The following is a 17274-nucleotide window of genomic DNA, read 5'->3' as shown; positions in this document are numbered from 1 at the left end:
TGGGAGAGGCGGCAAGATTCACTTTACCACTTTCTTTAAACCAAGAGTGAACTCATGCCACTAATCATTGGTTAATGCTTTCTCTGTTCGATGAAGTTTGGATGGAGCTCCTCAAGGAGCTTCTGTGGTGATGCAGATTAGAAGGGTACAGAGCATCACCTAGGGATTCTAGGGAAAATTACACATCACCTCTTTAAGTGGGCTCTAGGGTCTAGAGGCTGCTAGTAAACATTTCTTTACATCAGTGGTTCTCAAAATGTGGTCTGGGGGTCAGCAGCATCAGCATCTCTTGGGAAATGGTTAGAAATGCAAATTTGGGGGCTCCACCCCAGATGAGCTGCGTCAGAAACACTGGGTACGGGGCCCAGGAATCTGTGTTTTATGAGTCCTCCAGGTAATTCTGATGTGTGCTTATGTTTGAGCTACTTTCAACCTTTATGTCCTCCTGTCAGCCATTTTTTTAAAATTAATTTTATTTATTTATTTTTGGCTGTTGGGTCTTCGTTGCTGCGTGCGGGCTTTCTCTGGTTGCGGCGAGTGGGGGCTACTCTTCACTGTGGTACGCGGGCTTCTCATTGCTGTGGCTTCTCTCTTATTGCGGAGCATGGGCTCTAGGTGCCCGGGCTTCAGTAGTTGTGACACGCGAGCTCAGTAGTTGTGGCGCATGGGCTCTAGAGCGCAGGCTCAGTAGTTGTGGCGCATGGGCTCTAGAACGTAGGCTCAGTAGTTGCGGCACATGGGTTTAGTTGCTCCACGGCATGTGGGATCTTCCTGGACCAGGGATCGAACCCGTGTGCTCTGCATTCGTAGGCGGATTCTTAACCACTGCACCACCAGGGAAGTCCCTATCAGCCATTTTATAATGGGCACAGAGATGAGAGATGGAGTGAGGTCCTGGGCTCAGTGAGTCTCCAGTAAGCCCCATTTTCCATGTTTGAGACATCCTTGGCTGGGCTGAGTGTCTGGTTTCCAGGCCACTCCTAACTGTGCCCTTCATGGGACACACAGAGGACTGTTCCATGGGTTTTGAGCCAGGCCCTGAGCAATCTCACATCTAGGGACTAAGGATGAGTCCTTCAGGATAGAGTCCCCTGATGATCAGCTTGTTCGTTTAAATGTAATTGAATCATGGGACTTCCCTGGTGCTCCACGCTCCCAATGCAGGGGGCCCGGGTTCTATCCCTGGTCAGGGAACTAGATCCACATGCCACAACTAAGAGTTCACACGCCACAACGAAGATCTCGTACGCCGCAATGAATATCCCGCATGCCATAACTAAGACCCAGAGCAGCCAAATAAATAAATAAATATCAAAAAAAAAAAAAAAATAGGGCTTCCCTGGTGGCGCAGTGGTTGAGAGTCCGCCTGCCAATGCAGGGGACACAGGTTTGTGCCCCGGTCCGGGAAGATCCCACATGCTGTGGGGCGGCTGGCCCATGAGCCATGGCCGTTGAGCCTGTGCGTCCGGAGCCTGTGCTCCGCAATGGGAGAGGCCACAGCAGTGAGAGGCCCGCGTACCGCAAAAAAAAAAAAAAAAAAAAAAAAAAATGTAATTGAATGAGCAGGACTTCAACACTAGCTGGGGGGCCTATATCAAGGATGGATATTGACTTGCCTGGCTGGAAGTCGGCCATCTACCTGTCCGCTCCTGTATGCCCCAGACCGTTTGCACCTTCTGCACGTTCCCACCCAACATCATGTTCTCAACTCCATTCGGTTCCAAACAAACTTACTGTACATTTTTAGTGCAATCCCAGTTTCTACCAGCCCATCTCATTTGAAAAATGAATATTTTTCCACCTATATCATTTGCTATGTAATCAAAATTCAAGCAACCCCCCCCCTTTTTTTTTTTTGCGGTACGCGGGCTTCTCACTGTTGTGGGACGGCTAAATGGTTTATGGGGACAAGAGGCGGAATATCTGTAAATGGGAACAGAACACATGAGAAGCATGATCCAGCTCCAAGGCTTAAAACCTAACTGTCTACAAGGCTGGGTAGGTACATAAATGAGAGGAGGGCATAAGACTGGGGTGGGGTTAAACTGGGGACCACATACCCCTCTAAAATGAGTACAAGAGGATGTGTTGCGGTGGATGGTTGTTAGAAGGAAATGAAACTCCAAGCTGGCCTGACCTTCTGATTTTTCAAGAGAAATTAGAAATCTGGGGGTGGGGGGGTGGGTAATGTAAAATTTGTCTCTCTCTCTCTCTCTCTCTCTCTCACACACACACACACACACACACACACACACGTCATCATGCAAGCTAAACAAAATATTTGCAGGAGGTTACATAGCTTCTGGTTTAGGTAGACAAATAATATAACAAGGGGTATTGAAAAATACCAGGGAAGCAAAAGGAGTAACAAACTCCATCTGGGAGGAAAGGGAAGGGCAGGCTTCCTCAGGGATGTGATGGTTGACCTGGGCTGTGTAGATTAGGCCAGGATTCTTCGTGTCAAGAAAGTGGGGAAGTATAACTCTGTGAGGGGATGACAGTGTTAACTTACATTATTGTGCTGATCATTTTGCAATATATATATATATATACATACACATACATACTTATGTATACATATATGTATAAAATTAAAAATTAAAAAAAAGAAAGTGGAGAGAACACGCGTGCCCAGTGCACAGTACTGCATGGGTCTTCAGGGGGGCCCAGCCGCTCTGTGTGGTTGGAGTACTGGGTGAGATTAGGGAAGGAGTGGGACGCAAATAGACAGGACAGCCTTGAAGGCCCTTCTTGTGCCGCATGTGGGATCTTAGTTCCCCATCAGGGAATGAACCCATGCCCCCTGCAGTGCAAGCACAGAGTCTTAACCACTAGACCGCAAGGGAGGTCCCTGGCCAAGACATTCTTTTTTTTTTTTAACAACGTTATTGGAGTATAATTGCTTTACAATGGTGTGTTAGTTTCTGCTTTATAACAAAGTGAATCAGTTATACATATACATGTATCCCCATATCTCCTCCCTCTTGTGTCTCCCTCCCACCCTCCCTATCCCACCCTTGTAGGTGGTCACAAAGCACCGAGCTGATCTCCCTGTGCTATGCGGCTGCTTCCCACTAGCCATCCATTTTACATCTGGTAGTGTATATATGTCAATGCTACTCTCTCACTTCAACCCAGCTTACCCTTCCCCCTCCCTGTGTCCTCAAGTCCATGCTCTACATCTGCGTCTTTATTCCTGTCTTGCCCCTAGGTTCTTCGATTTTTTTTGTTTTTTAGATTCCATATGTATGTGTTAGCATACGGTGTTTGTTTTTCTCTTTCTGACTTCCTTCACTCTGTATGACAGACTCTAGGTCCATCTACCTCACTACAAATAACTCAATTTCATCCCTTTTTATGGCTGAGTAATATTCCATTGTATATATGTGCCACATCTACTTTATCCATTCATCTGTCGATGGACACTTAGGTTGCTTCCGTGTCCTGGCTATTGTAAATAGTGCTGCAATGAACATTGTGGAACATGACTCTTTTTGAATGATGGTTTTCTCAGACGTTCTTACTTTATCCTGTGGGCAATGGAAGTGGCACGATCAGATTGGCGTTATTCACGGTCACTCTGGGGACTCAGGTGGAGGGCAGACAGAAAGCTCTCTCCTGGTGCTGTCAAACATCTCCTGGAATGGTTCAGGAGGGAGCTGGGACGGTTCCTAAAGGCACTTCGGTCCAGAAGGCCTGCAGCCCCCACGTCCAACTCTGGCCCTGCCCCCACTTGGCTCCCAGCCTGAGGTACTATGGTAATGAGGCGTGTACTCTGCAAGGAGGCAGCGGAGCTTGGATGCCGTGGGGGTAGGCAGTGGGCAGTTTCCTTTCCTCTTGGCCTGGGAAGTGGCTGTAGCAGCCCGCAGTGCTGTGGTTACCAGGGCCTTGGGTTACAACACGTTTGTTTTTGAAAAAACATTGCAATACCTTTTAAATCCGCTCCTTGGACAGGATCCAAGGACAGTAGCAAGGACCAGCCTCTGTGGTGCTTCTTAAAGAAGTAGCTGCAGAGGGAGGGAGCCTCTGAACCTGGATTGCTGGGAGAGCCCGAGTTCAGGCAGGGCTTGGAAGGTGGGCAAGGTGGAAGGAGATCAGATCTCCAGGTCACCCCATTTCCACTCTTCCTTCCTTAGGGCACTTTTGCATCCAGAGCACTTGAAGATGATCAGTGTTCCGAGCTGTCCTGGAAAACTAGAACTAGTGGGTAGGGTAGCCCAGGAATGTGGGGTCCAGCTCCTTGAGAAGAAAGACCTTCCAACTGGTCCAAGATTCAGGGGTCTGGCTTGACAGTGAGTGAGGTCCCCATTGTGGGAGGTATGCAAGGAGAGGCTAACATTGATAGGGCACGTTGGAGAAAGTACTGCAAGGGCCTGCTGAGATACGGGTCCTGAGGGAATGGATGCTCAGATCCACTGTGATTGTGACTGGAAGGGGTATTTATTGTGGTTCCCCCTTCAGAGACAGAAGTTCTTCCTCAAAGGAATCAAGATTGGCATTCAAGAGGCTTTCATTCTGGTACATATTGGTGGGAATGTAAAATGGCACAGTCGCTATGGAAACCAGTATGGACGGTTCTCAAAAAATTAAAAAATATGGTAATATGATCCAGCAGTCTCACTTCTGGGTATATAGCCAAAAGAATTGAAATCAGGATCATGAAGAGTTATCTGCACTCCTAATGTTCACTGAAACATTATTAACAAAAGCCAAGATATGGAAACACCCAAATGTCCACTGACAGATAAATGGTTGTATGCATACAACCAAAGTTTAGTTAGCCTTTAAAAAGAGAGAAATTCTGCCACTTGTGACAACATGGCTGAAACTGGAGGACATTATGCTAAGTGAAATAAACCAGTCACAGAAGGATACTGCATGATTCCACTTGTATGAGGTATCTCAAATAGTCTCAAAGAAGCAGAGAAAGGTGGTTCTAGAGATCTGTGGTACAACATAGGGTCTGCAGTTAACAACACTAAAGTATTGTGCTCTGAAACACTTGTTAAGAGAGTGAATCTCATGTTTTGTGTTCTTACCACAAAAACGAAACCAAAAAACAAAGGGGCACAAGGAAACTTTCGGAAGTGAGGGAGATGTCTATTACCTTGACTATGGTGATGGTATCAGGGCTGCATGCATATGTCCAAACTCATCCAATCATATGTGTTAAATATGTACAGGTTTTTTGTATATCATTTATACCTCAAGAAAGTTGTTTTAGAAAAGAGAGAGACTTTCATTCTGATCCTTGGCTTGCTATTGATTTGCATTTTGACCCTGGATAATTCACATACATTCACTTCTCTGGACTCACATCTCCCCACCCCACACTTTACCCAGGCCTGGCATTGCTAAGCTCTAGCAAAGATTTGTTTTTTGTTTGTTTTGTTTTTCTAAATTTAATAAACTCCTCCAGTATATATACATATATTTTTTTGGCTGTTCCACACAGCTTGCGGGATCTTAATTCCCTGACCAGGGACTGAACCCGGCCCCCAGCAGTGGAAGTGTGGAGCCCTAACCACTGGACCGCCAGAAAATGCCAAGCAAAGATTCGTTGAACAAATGAATGAATGGATTAATTAGCTGGATTGGGTCCGAAGTTGGACTGGGGTCAGCAGGCCTCAGAGGCTACCTGAACCTCCTGAAATTACATTCACAACTCTGCATGGATGAGCAATTCAGTTTTTTTCTGGGTAGAGGGTCTGTAGCTTTAATCACTATCGCCATCATTTATTGAGGATTTGTTACAGCAAGCTAAGGTCTGTACATATTTTATCACATTGAATCTTCAGGAACCATGAGGGAGGTTAGAGGGGTTACTATTTCCACTGTACTAAAGTGGAAACTTGGGTTTGGGGAGTGTAATAAGGACTTGCTTAGGGTCATGTACTGGAGTCGAACCCAGGTCCATGAGACTCCACAAAATAAGCTCTAAGCCACCGTGGTAAATTACTACAGCTTCTCAGAGGGATCTGTGACCACAGAAGATGAAAACATTCTAGGACCCTGGAGTTCTATTTCTCTGTGGGACTGTGGGGAATGGGGAGAAAGGGGTGGAGGTCGAGGAGGAAGCCAGCCAGCCAGCCAGCCGGAGCAGGACAGAGCCCATGCCAGCAAGGGCTGCTATTTAGAGCAGCCCTAGAGCCCCCAGAAAGGATGATAAGGGGTAGGCAGGGAAGAGCAGTTGTAAGAGGAGCCCAGGGAGGGGGAGGCAGCTATCTCCTCCCCCGCCCCTGCTGCCTCCAGCTCACCCTGCCGCCTGATGTCTAAATAAGGCTTAGAAGCACATTCTAGGCAGCTAAAAATAAACTCTGACTCCCCCTCCTGCCCTTGGGCTTTGGCGACCTCCCCAGCCCCGTCAGGGCTCCCCTGGGCAGGACCAGCTCTCGGAGCCCGCCCTTGCCGGAGCTATAGAATCTTGTGTCGCTGAGGACCCCAGGGTTCTGGTGGGAAAGCTTCTCACAGCAGGAAGACCTGGACCAGAAGTCAGGACGCCCGACTCCAACTCTTGGCTCTGCCCTAACAAAGCTGGGCAAGTCCCTTTTTTCTTTGAACCTCAGTCTCCCCACATGTCAAATGCGGGCGTTAGACGAATGATGTAAAGCGCTGGCATTTTTGAATGAATTCAGGATCCCACACTCAAAACTTCAGAGAGTGCCCACTGGGGTTCTTTAGGGTACATCTGTCCTGCAGACTCATGCCGTCTTTTATTAGGATCTTAATTCGCTGCCCAGTCCTTAACGATTTGAAACATTCACATAAAAATCTGGATTTCCAGCTTCTCTTGAAAAATCAGGTCTGTCCACACTGGGCCAGTGTGTCAGGAAACAAAAAGCCCGAATTGGGTAGCTGTCTCCCCCTGCTGGCAGAATGAACGTACTACAGGTGGCGGCTGACGCCCTCACTCACATTTCTGCCCAGCCTTGCAGGCGTGCGAGGCACCTGGAGCAATACGACTGAGTACTCTGAGTGCTGGCAGATTCCGTTTTGCAGCCTAGGGTCGGGATATTGGCATTGCTCTGCCCAGCAAATGCTTGTTGAATGAATGAATGAGATAGCTAATAGAATGCTTTGGAGACTGTATTACCAAACCCACCTCGGGTCTGCTCCTCCAACGTGAAGCAAAGCCACTGACACTGGGTTGTGGTGAAGAAAAGAACACTTACTGCAGGGTGCCAAAGTAGGGAGCTGGGAGACAAGCCTCAGATCCACTCCAACTTAGTCTTTGATTACGGGTTTTTGTAAGGGGAGGAACAAAGAGGCTGAGATTAATCATCCTCTTGTGACATTTCTTTTCTTTTTTTTTATTTTTATTTTTATTTTTATTTTTATTTTTATTTTTATTTTTTTGCGGTACGCGGGCCTCTCACCGTTGTGGCCTCTCCCATTGCGGAGCACAGGCTCGGGACGCACAGGGTCAGCGGCCATGGCTCACGGGCCCAGCCGCTCTGCGGCATGTGGGATCCTCCTGGACCAGGGCACGAACCCATGTCCCCTGCATCGGCAGGCGGACTCTCAACCACTGCGCCACCAGGGAAGCCCCTGTGACATTTCTTAATTGTAATTTCAAGAGGTCAGGCTATCTCTGGTTTATGATTCTTTGGCCAGGTGGTCCATGGCTTGGGGGTCTTAAATTAGCTCATCTTGCTCTGCAGAAACAACCTGAGTTTCTACCTTAATGACGATATCGATAATAGTAGTTTTGGTACATTAACATGTTACCGACAACAGCAATTTTAGTTATCTGACTCTAGCTGATTAGTGTTCAGCTAGCACAGCCTTGAGGTCAGAGGGGACAAGAAAGGGAATAAAATTTTGGATAGAGAGGGAACTCAGTTTTAGGGGGACTCGGTTTCAACTGTCAAGGTTCCCATGAAGGAGTTTTGACCGTGGTGCTGCCTGGCTGAAATCTGTTACCAGTGCATTGCAAGCCTGTCCCTGAGTCCAGGTCCCAAGCCCTCAGAAAGCACAAGATCCTCATACCCTCCGCCTCGACCCCACCCGTGGTGGGAGTCATCAGACAAGTAAGGTTCTTAAGTATTGCCCTCCTTCCTGATAAGTCAGTAGGATTGTCCTTGGTTGGAAAATTACTGGCAAAAACAGTCAGGGTCTGTTAAACTCAAATTATATTTAGCACCACTTTGGAGGCCAGCCAAGGGCCAGGGAAGGAATCAGGAGGAAGGGTAGCAAAGGTTGAGCAGACCTGTTCAAAGAACAGGCTTCAGGACAGCCTGCTTGGATTCACCCAGCTCTCCTTGAGAAACTCACTGAAGCTAGACACTTCACAGAACCAAAGGATACTGCATGTGGACTGACCTTCCGACAGCATGGAATCCATCCTGCCTCTACAAGCAGTAGGGCGATGAGGTGTAGAGTGAGAACCTGCGAACAGCCGAGGCTTTGTCCTTTCTGCTGGGTTTCAGTAAACGGAGGAGAAGGGGAAAGTTCACCAGATGCCTTCCTTGGAAGGAAATAGTGACTCCATCTGTATCCCACTCCTGCAACTCAGTGGTGGAGACAGTGTCTGGTACTGACCCTTGCTACTCTGTGGTCTTCTGGGTAACAGCCTTGGCCTCATCAGCAGCTTCTTAGAAATGCAAACTCTTGGGCTCTGCCCAGGCCTGCTGAATCATAATCTGCATTTTAATGAGATCCCAGGTGTTTTGCATGTGTATTACCACTAGGGAAAAGCTGCTTTAGTCCAGTAATTCTCCCAGTTGGCTGCACCTTGGAATCCTCTGGGGATTACTTTAAAAAATGTTGCTTCATGTGTCCCACCATGGGCAGCCGTCTGGGCCTGGGCTCCCAGGTGATTTGGTTAAAGCTCTCCAGGTGCTACAGCCATTAAAAAGAAGGATTTAGGGACATCCGTGGTGGCGCACTGGTTAAGAATCTGCCTGCCAATGCAGGGGACACGGGTTCGAGCCCTGGTCCGGGAAGATCCCACATGCCACAGAGCAACTAAGCCCGTGCGCCACAACTACTGAGCCTGCGCTCTAGAGCCCGCGAGCCACAACTACTGAGCCCACATGCCACAACTACTGAGCCTGTGCTCCGCAACAAGAGAAGCCACCGCAATGAGAAGCCACCGCAATGAGAAGCACATGCACCACAATGAGGAGTAGTCCCTGCTTACCACAACCAGAGAAAGCCCAAGCGCAGCAACGAAGACCCAATGCAGCCAAAAATTTTTAAATTAAATAAATAAATAAAAATAAAGCTCTTGAGGTGATTCCAGTGTGTAACCAGCATTGAGAATCACAGCTCCAGGCAAAGGCTCTAATGAGATGAAAATCTGGGGGTATCAAGGCAATGCAAACTTGGGTGGGGCTTCCCACCCTGGGCCCTTGCTTAGCAACTTCCCCAGCCCTGCTGGGCCTGCTCAACCAGTCCAACCCCTGCTCCCCAAGGCACTGTCAGGCCTCCAGCTGCTCTCAGGTTTCAGAAGGGTGAGGTGAGAAAGGGGTTCCTGCTCTTATTAGCTTTGCAATTCTGTCCAGGGGTGTGGCCCTGAGCTGAGAGGCCAGAAACCTGGATTCTCATCCCATTTCAGCTGGGTGGCCTTCGGCAAGGTCTGTCCCTCTCTGGGCTTCAATTTCTTGATCTCTAAAATGGGCTAGTCAGGAGGTGCAGGGGGAGGCGGGCGGCGGGTGGTGGGAACGCGCTGGGAATCCGGAAGCCCAGTTCTGATTTTCTTTCGCCCTGGTCTTCGCTGCCTTCTGGCTCTCACCTAGGCGCATTGGAGCTAGGAGCTCAGTGCAGCGACGAACCGCATGGACCTGAGGCTGTCCGGGTGGCCCCCAGCCGCCTGCCTATCTTTCTCCCTCGCCAGGATTCCTGTCTAGTCATGACGAGATTCTGGGTCTGTGTAGCCGGCGCTGGCTTCTTTCTTGCGTTTCTGGTTTTCCATTCTCGATTTTGTGCCTCTCGGCTCCCGTTACCTCTTCACTTTGCTTTTAAAATTTCCTGGAGAGCTGAGGAAGCCCTTTACTGGCTGGATGTGGATTGGCCTAAGTATTCAGAATACTTTACTGGAGCAACATTTTGTGTTTCAGTTGACTCCCTCAACGGATTCGTTTATGTAGCCCAAGACTCTATGGTCATACTATTAAAAAATACAATTCCTTTGGTGATCTTGTTCAAGTTTTGGGTACCCCAGGTGAAGAAGGCACTGGTTTAAATCCCCTGCAGTTTGATAACCCTGCTGAATTATATGTAGAAGACACAGGGGATATTTACATTGTGGATGGAGATGGAGGATTGAATAATAGCTTGATCAAATTGTCGCAAGATTTCATGATCCTTTGGCTACACGAAGAAAATGGGACAGGGCCTGCTAAGTCCAGCATTCCTCAGTGTTACAGCTGACTCTGATGGTCGGGTGTGGGTGGCAGGACCGAGGCAATAAAAGAATTCAGGTGTTTGATAAAGACACGGGGGAGTGGCTAGGAGCTTGGAATAATTGTTTCTCCGAAGAGGGACCTTCTGCAGTCAGACTGACTCCCGACGGGAAGCACTTGATCGTAGCCCAACTGAATCTGAGCCGGCGCTTACTCGTGGCAGCGCCCCTGGTAGGAAGCATTGGCGACTGTTCGGCGATCAGCACAATCCAGCTGGCGGATCAGGTCTCACCTCGTCTCTTAGACGTCAGTGGGAAGACTGGAGCCATTTATGTAGCAGAAATTGGAAGAAAACAAGTACAAAAATACGTCCCTGTGAATAGCTATTTCTCTTCATTCGGTTCGTAACTGTTTCTTTCCCTGAAGGTCTTTCAGGTGGAAGTTCAGATTCTCAACTTTGGGGCATGCTTGTGACTTCGTGTCACACATGAGTGCATAAGGATACTTTAATGAAAGAAACGTAACTCTAATGAAAAATGGGACTAAGGTGGTAAGCCAGTAATTTGCCCTATAGACTCATTCTCCCTGGGGTGGGGGGGGGAAACACAGGAATAAAAATGGGTTTGCAGGATAATTTATTGAATTTCACATAAACACAAACCTTCACTTTATTCACTTAGTAAAAAATGAACTGCTTGAGAGATGGGGTCAATTGGGGTCTTGATTAATGAGAACCCACAGAGTGCCAGGTCCTGAAGATTCAGGAACGAGCAGGCAGGGTTGTCTGTGTGCCTTTGAGTAGCTTAGAGTCCACAAAACACGGCGACAGCAACGCACCAGGGAAGTAGGACTTTCAGAAGGAGGGGTGTTATGTCTGAATCATGGAGACTTTGCAGGGGAGTCCGTTTGAGCTCTGACTTGAAAAACTGAGGAGGAGAGAACGGCGTCCAGGTGCAGATGTTAAGAAAAGTGCATGCTTGCTGTGAACTTCGGTAGACTTTATTTTACAGGTCCAACTTGGCTTTGGTCCTTTAGCTATAGGATATGTAGTTTCATCCTTTAAGTGTAAGAATAAAATGGCTAGCGTCTAAGCACTTTACCGAAAGGGGTTTTTACAAGTAACTGGAATGGTTTTTAAAGGTAGCGTTAAAAATAGTTCCGCTCAGTGCCGCCACCTTCCTTCCTCCCTCCCTCCCTCCCTCCCTTCCTCCCTTCCTTCCTTCCATCCATCCATCTTTGTTTTACATGAACTCTGTCCATTTCTAACATTTGTCTACCTCAAGGAAGTTTTAGAATTATTTATGGGAGCCAAACACTTGGAGCTATTAAGATGAAGAATTTCCTACCTTTCTTTTCTATGTCTCTTTTTTACCCCTTTGAATATTGGCCTCCCAATTAAGACCATTTGTTCAGTTTGTTCTAGTTCATTCTAGGTTTGGAAGGAACCTTGCCATATTACAATCTTTCAGAGCATTCTTCGCCTTTTCTCGTATCAACCAACGTCTTTATCTCAGTGTTTTACTGTAAACTGTACGGCAAGTGAGAAATCTTGAGCTGACTGTCCTCATTACCTGTTACGACTGGAGTCTGTTTTCCAGACCTCGAGGAACTTACACTTTTGTCATATCGTGATGCAGTTAGGAAGGTAAATCTACCAACAGGAAACTCTCTCCTGTGTTCCAAGGCCAGTGATGTGTGTTTGTGCCACTAGTCAAGCTGTGTGATCTAAGTGAGTTGCCTTAGTTTTCTCTTCAGTGAAATGGGAACATCATTGCCTTTCCTCCTTCAGGAAGGTTGTGAGGATCTGATGTGCAATAGGTACAAATGTGCCCTTTGAAATCTGTAGCTCCAAGTACATTAAAGTCATCTTATTAGCAAGGGTCCTACTAAATGTGCTATTTACCTGATACCAGCTATCAGTTTTGCCTTAATTTTGCATTTATTGCTTTTTTTCAAAACGTATCCTCACAAACTTTATGCAGTTTAGCCAAATCGACTTGGATGAAAGGAAGTAATTTGAGGTTTTATTTGTTTTGTTTCCAGGCCAGGACAAGAAGTGCAAATGTCTCTTTGAAAGAATATAGGTTAGATTTTGTCATTTCAAAAATGTTGTATTTTACTTTGTTTTATACCAGATTTTTATAAAACTTGCTGAAAGTATTGTTTCCATGTGTCCTGCTAAAAATGTTTATTTTATTAGCATACTTGTAATCATGGTATCTCACTTTTTTCCTTTGGATTAATTGGTTGAATTAATTGAATGAGAAATGTGTTGTATTTTCTATTAAAAAATAAAAATAAAAGTTTTGGAAAGAATGAAAATAAAGTAAAATAAAATAAAATGGGCTAGTGAGAGGAGACTGAAATAACTTCTAGGGTTCCTTCCAGTTTTCTACTATGTAGACAGACTCTCAAAGTTGAAAGGGAACTTGGAGGTCATCTAGTTTAATCTGACCTTCTTACAAATGGGGAAACTGAGGCCCAGTAAGGTTAAAGGCATTGTTTAAGTCAGAAATACCATTACCTTGGCTTCCCTGGTGGTGCAGTGGTTAAGAATCCGCCTGCCGATGCAGGGGACACGGGTTCGAGCCCTGGTCCGGGAAGATCCCACATTCCACGGAGCAACTAAGCCCATGTGCCACAATTACTGAGCCTGTGCTCTAGAGCCCACGAGCCACAACTACTGAGCCCGTGTGCCACAATTACTGAAACCCACGTGGCTAGAGCCCGTGCTCTGCAACAAGAGAAGCCACCACAATGAGAAGCCCATGCACCGCAATGAAGAGTAGCCCCCGCTCACCACAACTAGAGAAAGCCCGCACACAGCAACAAAGACCCAATGCAGCCAAAAAGAAATTAATTAATTAATTAATTATTTTTTTTAGAAAAGAAATACCATTACCATTGAGAGAAAATTTTTGACTTCAATGGAAAACTCTTCATTGTCTAGAGCATACTCTTCTACATATCTACTTCTAGTTCTATGGAGACTCTGTGTCTGTCATTGAAGGTTACCTACATCTGAAGTTGTAGATAACCCATAACAATAGAAAATAATCTTTGCCTATAGACATTTCATTTCTGTCCTGTGGAGGTTAAATTGACTTCCCTCCCCCATTATGGAAGAGGCCGATTTTGCCTCCATTTCTACTTTTATCTCAATATTCCTGATGCATACTTGTGTTTGTTCTTTGAACTCTCCTTTGCACTGGCTGTAACATCTCACAGGTTCCCTCATTGAAGGAGTTAACAATAAAATCACTACTGCATGCTCATTTCATATCTGTACGAGAGTTATGATTTTACCTTCTTTTTAAAAATTACCCTTGGGCTTCCCTGGTGGCGCAGTGGTTAAGAATACGCCTGCTAGTGCAGGGGACATGGGTTTGAGCCCTGGTCCGGGAAGATGCCACATGCCGCGGAGCAGCTAAGCCCGTGTGCCACAGCTACTGAGCCCGTGCTCTAGAGCCCAAAAGCCACAACAAGAGAAGCCACCGCCATGAGAAGCCCGCACACCGCAACGAAGAGTAGCCCCCGCTCACCGCAATTAGGGAAAGCCAGCATGCAGCAAAGAAGACCCAACACAGCCAAAAATAAATAAATAAAATAAATAAATTTTTAAAATAAATAAATAATACCCTTTAATAACAAGAAGAGTTAAGATTTTAAAACCAGAGGTCCAGGCTAAATTTGGGATTGAAACCCACAGAGACCAGGCAGTAACAAAAGTGAGAGATGCACAGCTTGTAGGGGCTATTGGAGGCTGCAGAAGCCCATCAGTGACAGCTCAGCTTCAACAGACTGTTGCCCTGTAGAAATGCAGGCCAGTGTTTCCAGATTCTCTGAGTTTTTCAGGAAAGCTGGAAGTCCATAATTTAATGAGAAATCACCTGCTTTTATTATACACTGACAACCAAGTAAAAACCAACTACACACACTACCATCTATAAAATAGGTAAATAACAAGGTCCTACTGTATAGCACAGGGAACTATATTCAGTGTCTTGTAATAAACTAAAATGGAAAAGATGTGAAAAAGAATACATACATATATATGTATATACATCTGAATCACTATATGTATATAGTTGCTGAATCAGAAACTAACACATTGCAAACCAACTATACTTCAATTTTTTTAAAAAAGTAAAAATTCTAAGAAACACCACATAGACAAACAAATGATATTTGAGGCTTGTGTTGCTGTCTGTGACGTCTTCACATGCATTTGAGGTGGTAAGCATTCCTCACTAAATCTGAAATTAAGCAGGACCATGCGGGACATTCCCGGGTACAACAACCTTTCCATGTCCCCCGTTTCTTGTTTGTAGAAAAAGGGTTTCAGTCTCCTAGACCTTCCCTGAGTTCCAAAGAGCAGATTCAAGCAGCTACTAATCAGGGAAGTGAGGGAGTGCAAAAACAAAGGAAAAGCAGCCAACAAAAAGTAGTTCAGTGATGAAACAGAGTCCTAGCTTCTCAGGGAATGTACACAACAATCTGACACATGTCTTTGAGTTGTTTTGCAAGAACTAAGGCTCCCACCCAGATGGAGGATGGGGAAGACATGCTGAGACCCCAGACTGGTCAGAGCCAGGAGGTTGATGGTTGAGATTCCTGGGACACCACCCTGTGACCTCACTACCAACCAATCAGAAGAAAGTCATGCACCCTGCAGCCGGCACCCAAATGTTGCCTTTAAAAACTATTCCCTGAAAACCACTGGGAGGTTCCGGTCTTTTGAGCAGGCACTGCCTATTCACCTTGCTTGGCCCTACAATAAAACTTTCTCAGCTCCATATTCCAATGTTTCGGTTTGTTTGGCCTCACTGTGTATCAGGTGCGCGACCTTTGGGTTCAGCAACAAGGGCACTACCCACACCAGGCTTTACGCTCACACTGGGTCTCCAACCACACGCAAACAAGGCTGGAAGGTCATCCTGAGCCATGTTATTCCAGGGCTCAGACCCAGTTGCTCCTCCAGGAAGCCCATGATGATGAACATTAGAGTGGCAGCAACTTTCAAAGTTGCAACCCATCACTCCTAGAATGTGGGTTCTTCAAGGATAATGGTCTTGTTTTAGTAATTGCCACTTTTATGTACGTGTGAGTCTATTGTATGCCAGGTGCTTTATGTCAACCTTGGTCATACATTTGAATCATCTGGGATTAAAAAAAAAACAAAAACAACCTTGGGTCCCACCTCCAGAGATTTAGGTGTAGTTGGTCTGGAGTATGGCCTGGTGATTAGGAATTGTAAAAGCTCTGCAGAAAAGTGTAGTGTGCAGTCCTGGCTAAGAATGATGGCCTGATGGTCTGGACCATTTAAAATTTTACATTGGCTCTTCTCCCAGATGTTTCTATTTCTCCCAGATGGTCCGAGAGTTATTAGTCTCAAGAATGCCGACCACCTGCACTTTGTATTACTTTAACCTGATTTCTTGTCTTTTGGTATTAATACTCTTGGATAGTACCTTGTTTGTCTTGTCAACTAAGAAAAAAAAAAACCAATCAAACAAACCCAAAAATGAGAGTTGTGAGTTTCAGTTTTCTTTGGGGACTTAACTGAGGACTGTAGCCGAGGAGACAGCCTCTCAGATAGTCCTGAGGAACTGCTCTGAAGAGGTGGAGGGAGTTGGGGGAGAGGTCAGTATATGTGTCATTCTGGTGAAAGTGTTCATGTAATCAAGCACACATCTTGGTAGAAGGTTGCCGCTAGTCATAAGGAACAGATATCTTAGTCAACGGTTTTAGTGCTTTTCTAATTACGGGAAGATGCAAGAATCAGGTTCATAAAAATTCTTCCTGAACATATCTAACTATCTAAAGGCCTGTTCTATCAGTTTTCCCAGAGCACAGTGTCTCATCCTAATCTCCTTCCTGAACCCCTTTCAGGCTGCACTGTAGGTAGAACTGGATGGTGAGCAACATTCTTTGTTTTACTCTTTACTTGGTGATTGCTTTTCTTGAATAGACCCTAGTTTTTGCAGAGGTGGGGTAGGGTTATAGGAATGGGGGCAGGGCCTTTATTTTGTCTGACTTGAATCTATAAGTATTTTTTTGTTTGTTTGTTTTTGCGTTACGTGGGCCTCTCACTGTTGTGGCCTCTCTTGTTGCGAAGCACAGGCTCCGGAAGCGCAGGCTCAGCGGCCATGGCTCACGGGCCCAGCCGCTCCGCGGCATGTGGGATCTTCCCGGACCGGGGCACGAGCCGGTGTCCCCTGCATCGGCAGGCGGACTCTCAACCACTGCGCCACCAGGGAAGCCCCTGCACTATTTTTGCAACTTTTCTGTAATCTAAAATTAATTCCAAAATTAAAAATTTATTTTAAAAGATGATTAGGTTGTTTTCAATTCTATTAATGCGTTCATTTACTCGACAAAGATTGCCTATTATGTGTCACATTACTAGTGACCAGAAGTCATGGTTCCACCCCTTGTGGGGTTTAGAATCCAGCAGTAATTTGGCAGGAATAGGGTCCCTATTGCTTTTTAAAAAATTAAACCTCAACTACACAGTGTAGTAGCTTAGGGAAATCTTGGCTGATGAGGTATATATAAGCAGAATCCTTGCTCTGTCACTTCTTAGCTGTGTGACCTTGGCAAAGCTAACCTGCCTTATCATGTATGTTTCCTCAGTGGTAAAGTGGGGCAAAAAAATGGATTCCCTCGTAAGTGCTTGACAGCGCTTGGCTTGCATTAATGCACTTACTAAAAGTTAACATTATCATTATAATAATTATTTAAAAGACAGGGTGATTTGTAACACAACTAAGGGGAAGCGTAGTATAGACAGGGAGCATGATATTTTTGTCAAGAAGGACTTGGGCGAACGAAAACATGATGGCCCTTCCAGCAGTGACGGTTCACAGCGTGAGTTCAGAAACAACAGCCCCACCCCTCCCTAGCACTCCGGCCCCGCCCCGCCCCG

General features: G+C 46.0%; 1 pseudogene; it reads left to right on the top strand.

Annotated features, from left to right (window-relative positions):
• Positions 1–9745: 9745 nt before the first annotated feature.
• Positions 9746–10789, top strand: LOC131754701 (NHL repeat-containing protein 3-like; annotated as a pseudogene).
• The last annotated feature ends 6485 nt before the right edge of the window (positions 10790–17274 follow it).

This window comes from Kogia breviceps, chromosome 4 (genome assembly GCF_026419965.1).
Source record: "Kogia breviceps isolate mKogBre1 chromosome 4, mKogBre1 haplotype 1, whole genome shotgun sequence".
Taxonomy (NCBI): Eukaryota; Metazoa; Chordata; class Mammalia; order Artiodactyla; family Physeteridae; genus Kogia; species Kogia breviceps.
The sequence above is the reverse complement of the archived record's forward strand: the minus strand, read 5'-3'. Positions and strand labels throughout refer to the sequence as shown.